A 6,652-nucleotide genomic window follows, 5' to 3' on the forward strand; every position below is an offset into this window, starting at 1 on the left:
ATCGTCAAAGAAATCATTGAGGAAGTTGTCATCGATTGAGAAGTTGTCATTGATGAAGAAGTCATCACTGATGAACAAATCATTCAGGAAGAAGAAGAAGAAGGGAAAAGCCTCTCTGATGGAGAGCAGGAAGACAGTGAGGAAGACACCTGCCCAAATGGTACGGTGTTCCAAAAGACATGCAGGGTGATCCTGGGGCAGGTATGGGCTCGTGGGCCTCCAGCTTTGCCTGGAGAATCCTCTTCTCGCCTGCCTGAGCATTTGTTCCCTCTGCTCCAGGCCTGTCATCTCGCCTTTCCTACCGTCCCTGCTCCAACCATGGGGGCGACTGCCCCTTCCCCAGCGCTCCCTCTGCCTGTTGTAGCTGGCTGACAATGCCCCTTGGCTTGAGCCCCGTCTCCTTTCTGTTGAGGGAGATTTCAACAGGCAGACTGGAGAAAGGCTGCCCCTGCTGAAAGTTTGCCCAAGGGTGTTTCTTGCAAGACGTTTTTCTCCTGGAATAAAAGAAAAGACTGTCTTGCATTTTGTTTCTGAGCCTGCCCAGGTCTTAATCAGAGTCCCCACAGCACAGTGCGTTAAATGGCTTTGTTGTTAACACTGGTGCATCTGCTTGGCAAAGGCGACAAGAGATGACTTAAGTCAATCTGCCTAAACAGACCAGATGTTTGAGCTGTGAATTCCGTTTCCTGTCTCACAGTCTGGGTCTTTTATTTCAGAGTACGAGGACGATTTTGAGTTGGACGATTTTGAGTTGGACGATTTTGAGCCGGACGATGATGAGCCGGACGATGTTGAGCTGTACGAAGAGGGTGGAGAGGTGGAACTCTTTCACCCTAGGTCACAGTCTCCATCTGAATGCCACAGCTCATCAGGACTGCCTTCTGTGGCCAGTGACAGCGATGAAGACATCAGCACTGGAGATCCTGTCAGTGACTCCGAGGATGGGACTTCTGTGGAGTTAAACTCTTGCTAAGAAAATCCTTTCCATCCTGTTGAAGTCCTCAGCCTGAGCGCTGCCTGCACAGCGCTTTCTGCAGTGGGAATGTTTTCTGCGGTGGAGAAGGTTTGAAAGCCCACACTGAGAGTGCAGAGCTCTGCTCTGGAAAGGCGCCCTTGGTGCAACAGGACCTGTGTCTGCACTCTACTCTGGGTACAAGACCTGGAGCATCACCACTGAGGTGCACGGAAGCATGCAAGCAGGAGGGACTTGCACGTCTCTGGAGAAATTAGGGTGGAAACCAGAGAGCTTGTAGTGAAAAAGCTCAGTCCTATAGGGCCGTGTTGGCCAATGTCTTGGGAGAAAGGTTACTAGGAGAAATGTGGTCATGGGTGTTGGGACAGACCAAGCACTGCAGAGAATGACCGCTGTAAGGAGCAGTTAGAGCGCTCTGCAGGCTCCGAAGACTAAACATCGGCCAGCGCGCTCCTTGCCGAGCCCTCGGCCCCTGGGCGGCACCGGCGGCTTCCTGTGGGGCTGCGCGGGGCCGGCCCCACACGCGCCTCTGCCCTCTCCCCTCTCCCCGCCGCGGGGCTGGCGAGGCGGCAGCGGCAGAGACGGGGCTGCGGGAAGGCGGCCGGTGAGTCCGCGGCGGAGGAGGGGGGCGGGCGGCGAGGGAGGCGGGGGGGGGGCGGGCGGGAGGCCAGTCCGAGGCAGCGGCGGAGGGGGGGGCGGGCGGCGAGGGAGGCGGGAGGGGGCGCGCCGCTTCCTCGCCGCCCCGTCGCTGCCGCCCCCGCGCCGCCCGCTCTTGTATTTGTGTTGGGGGCACAAAGGTGGGAGACCCGTCCTTTCCCTCAGCATCATCCCCAGTGTCTTTGCAGGTGTTACAGTTGGCAGGGAAAGTCTCGAAGGACTTGAAAGCCAAGCGCATCACCCCTCGCCATTTGCAGCTGGCTATTCGTGGAGACCAGGAGCTGGATTCCCTAGTCAAAGTCACCATTGCTGGAGGAGGTGGGGATCGCCCTTGCTGCTCCCTTTCCCTCCTTCCCGCGGGGAATTTTAGAGGGGAGAACTGTGGGACCACGGGAATTTGGCAACGACGGGAAATACCGGAGCCACGGCAGGAGGAGACACGTCACCAAATTCGGCTGGGAATTGAGGGTGTCTCTAAGAGGCTTTTAGGAAGTCTGATGGGAATCCTCCTCTTGTATGTGCAGGTGCCGTCCCTCACATCCACAAGTGCCTGACTGGAAAGCAGGGCAGCAGAAGACGGCGCAGAGGGAAGAATTGAGAAGCAGCCCACTCCCTCCTCTTTTACCATCCCTGGGACAGAAGAAACATTGGGAATTCGTTGTTGTTGTTGTTGTTGCTGTTGTTTTTGTTGTTGTTTTTATTGTTGTAATAAATAAAAGGGAGATCAGAGACCATTGTCTGTCGGAGGAGGAAACCTGGGTTTGGGCTTGAGTTTGGGGGAGGAGAGAAAAAGTGGTATCTTGGTTTAAGCAAGGGGGTCGTCTGCTCCCTGGCGTTTTATATGAAAATGGGTTGGATAGAGGTTTTTTTACAAGAATCCCTGCTGAAGTCCACCTTTCTTGGGGCATGCAGGGGTTGTTCAGGGTTAGGGAGGGGTGCTGGGGCAGCCATGGGTGGGTTAGGGCACAAAGGGAGGGAGGTAACTGGCTTCCCTGGGCGGTGGGGCAGCCTGTCCCATGCCAAATGCAGCCGTGTCCCCGCCCCTATGCAAATACCAGGGGTGTGCTCCCCTGCTCCCCTATGCAAAGTGGTGGGGCAGGCTGGGCCAGGCCCCCAGGGCTCCTCCCCCTGCCCCACATGGCCAGGGCTGCCTGGGACCCCAGTGGGCTCTGGGGCGCAGCTGTCGTCTTCTTGGAGGACATCCTCCTGGAGAAACTAGCCACTTGTGGATTAGATGGGTATACTCTGTGCTGGGTTAAAAACTGGTTGAAGGCCGGTCCCACACAGTTGTGGTGAAAAACACTTTCCCTGCAACACACTCATTCATAACCATGCTGAGATGGGAGGGAGCCAAACCGGTCCGCCTCACTTCCATCCCTGGGAAGGCGATGGCAGGACGTATCCTTGGTGCTGTCTCCAGGCATATCAAGGGTAAGAGGGTTGTTAGGAGCACCCAACATGGCTTTACCAAGAGGCAGTCCTGCTTGCCTCATCTAATCACCTTTTATGAGGATATAACTGAGTGGATAGGTGTTAGTAGGGCCGTAGATGTGTTCTACCTTGAGCTCAGTAAAGCATCTGGCACCGTCTCCCACAGCATCCTCGTGGCCAGACTGAGGAAGTGTGGTCTGAGAGGCCAAGTAGTGAGGTGGACTGAGAGCTGCTTGAAGGGAAGAAGCCAGTGAGTTTTGAGGAATGGAGTCTGGTCTCCAGAGTCTGTCTGGAGGCCTGTACCTAGTGGAGTCCCTCAGGGCTCGGTACTGGGACCTGTACTATTCAGTATGTTTATTGGTGACCTGGACGAGGGAATAGAGTGTGCGGTCAGCAAGTCTGCTGATGACACAACCCTAGGAGGGGTGGCTGACACCCCAGGGGCTGTGCTGCCATCCAACAAGACTTAGACAGGCTGGAGAGTTGGGCAGGGAGAAGTTTAATGAGATTTAACAAGGGCAAGTGTAGGGTCTTGCATCTAGAGAACAGCCCCAGGTAGCAGTATAGGTTGGGGACTGGCCTGTTGGAGAGCAGCGTAGGGGAGAGGGACCTGGAGGTGCTGGTGGACAGCAGGATGGCCATGAGCCAGCACTGTGCCCTCGTGGCCAAGAAGGCCAATGGTATCCTGGGGTGTATTAGAAGGGGTGTGGTTAGTAGGTCAAGAGACATTCTTCCTCCCACTCTACTCTGCCTTGGTGAGGCTGCACCTGGAATATTTTGTCCAGTTCTGAGACCCTGAGTTCAAGAGGGATACTGAACTCCTTGAAGGAGTCCAGCACAGGGCCACCAAGGTGATGGAGGGAGTGGAACACCTTCCTTATGAGGAAAGGCCTCTTTAGCCTGGAGGTGACCGAGGGGTGACCTCATCAATGTTTATAAATAGAGAAGAACAGCCAGAGCCAGGCTCTTCTCAGTGATGGCCAGAGACAGGACAAGGGGCAGCGAGTGCAAGCTGGAGCAGAGGAAGTTCCATGGGAATATGAGGAGGAACTTTTTCACTGTAAGGGACAGGCTGCCCAGAGAGGGTGTGGAGTCTGCTTCTCTGGAGACATGCAAACCCTGCCTGGCTGTGTTCCTGTGTGATTTAGTCTGCCTGATCCTGCTCTGGCAGGGGGTTGGACTAGATGACCTTTCGAGGTCCCTTCCAACTCCTAATGTTCTGTGGTTCTGTGATTAGCAAGAAAAAGCCTTTGTGATTAGATAGCAACTGGGACTTAAGGATTTTTCTTCAAGAAAGTGACATGACTCGTAGCTTTGGGGTTTTTGTTTTCTTTAGCTTTTCTGTCGTCCGTAGGATCACTTTAGATCAAAGAAAGCGCAGAAGCACTACCATAAAGAATGATTTCTGCAGGTATATGGCATGCACACAAAAAATGCCTGTCTACATGTGCTGTATGATCCCTCATACAGACAAAGCAAGAGACTGAAAGAACTTCAGCCTGAGAAGCCAAACTTATGACACTTCCCAGGTACTTCAGCAGGATGGCTGCCAGACACTGATATTGGGCTTTGTATACACTCGGGGAAACTGTTCCGCCCCTGTGGTGGACCTCCAAGTAAAACTGTCTATTAGACACACGGATTCTGGGCCTCCTCCCCTTCTGCTGTGAGCCAGTCCCCTCCCCTCCAGCAGCTCCCCCAAGTCCCTTTTTCTTTCCTTCTCCCCCAGAACATCTCATGCCTGTTCCAAGGCATTCTTTTCCTCTCTCTGCCTGTACATGTCGCTCCATGTCCTGCCATTTATCTCTCTCCCTCCTTACTGCTCTTTTTGTCTTTCTCACTGTGTCTCTTTCATTCTGTCTCTCACTGTCCCTCCTTCCTGCTCCTCTGTTAGTCTCTCGTGACAAAAAAGGGATGTAAGGCACTGTTAGGACCACTCCGTTCCCATGGCTAGGAAAGCCCTGAGCCCCAGTGTTCCTGAGGCTGCTCACGGGCTACCTGGGGTGGTTTCAGGCCAGAAATATCTTTCAGCCCTGGCACCTTTTGTTTGCAAGCTATTGCTGGATGTTTATGACTTTGGAAGGTAGAACCTAAAAGCGATGTAAGCCGCTACGGGAACAGGGACCCTTGCTAATGTTGTCTTTCCCTGACTGCCTGTCTGTCCCTTCTAATCCCTCCCCATCTGTCCTGTAGCCTGTTGTTCCATTTGTCTTTTTCCCATACGTCTCTACAGCTCCCTGCCCTTCGCTGTTTTCTGTCCATCTTCACCCTCTTTCTGTGCCCCCTCGCCCAGCCTGTGTTACTCCCTCCTTTTATCCTCCTTCCCACCCTTCTGCTCCTCTCTCTGTAGCTCTGGGCTGCTGCTTAGCACAAGTTTCCTCCTGCACCCCCCCCTCTCCGTCTCCTTCCTGCTCTCTGCTTCTGCATGTCTATTCCCTCTGCTCACTGGCCCCTGTTCTCACCTGTGGCATGGGGCTTGAAAGACAAAGCCTCAAGCATTGCTAGGTTAATAGATGAGGATGTGATGGGACCTTTAGGCCATAAACCATGGGATGTGGCAAGATTGGGACAAGCAAAGTTCCAGGCCCCCCCGCCAAGACAGGCGCCAGAAGGGGCCTTAAGTATCCTGTCCTCAAAGATAAGCTATGCCCGTTGTCTGGGGAGATCTTAGAAGTTGTGTTCTCAAGATAACATAGGGTTGCTAGCGGGACAGTATACCACTGACCAATCAGATGCAGCCCCACGAGCAGTGTATGTACAAAAGGACCAATCTGTTTAAAGCACACCATCTTCTGAGCATATTTCAAGGAATAATTGTGTACAATAAATGGACTTTTGCTTGCATCAGGTTGTGTCCCATCTCTCCATCGCAGCACCCACCACTCCTTTGTCCATCTGCTGTTAGTCGGTCTGGGCTGGGGCAGCCCCAGGGAGGCAGCCATGTGTGCCTGTGAGAGCCAGGCTGGGCTGAGGGACAGTGTCCGTGCAGTAAGGAGCACCCCGGGGCACAGTGGGAGCTGTAGGCGTGAGGTTGGCCATCACTGGCATCACTGGGAAAGACCAGCTCACAGTAGCCAGGATCAAACTGACCCGGCCAAAGGAAAAGAGCACTGTGACCCACAGTGGCAGTAGGGCCCCAGAATATGTGAGGTCTAGATCTATTAACAGCCCAGGCTGTTAGGAATCCATCAGGCCCTTGGGAGCCAAGCCATCAGACCCAGAACTCTGTGGTGTCTATAGAGGAAACCCTGCTTTTTGGGAGGGGATATAGCCAGGAACCCTCATGCCATCTTCCTCCCTAGACGTACATCAGCTGATTCAAGGCCAGAGTTGCTGCTGACCAGGGCCAAGCCAGTCGCTGACGGTCACAGCGCCTCTGGGAATCACAGAGAGGAGAAAAAAATGAATTTTTGGCTGTCCCCATTTCTACAGAGATGCACACACTCATCCCAACACCATGAATTAGCTCAGTGGGATTTAAGTCAGTGTTTGTATTTTGCAGTAACTCAGCACTGTGGCTCCTGGTGGCCTGCGGCTTCCCCAGGGCCCTTCCTCGCTCGAGGTGGTGCATAGGCCCAGAAGCTGGTTTCC

This window comes from Gallinula chloropus, assembly GCF_964237585.1.
Source record: "Gallinula chloropus genome assembly, chromosome: 6".
Lineage (NCBI taxonomy): Eukaryota > Metazoa > Chordata > Aves > Gruiformes > Rallidae > Gallinula > Gallinula chloropus.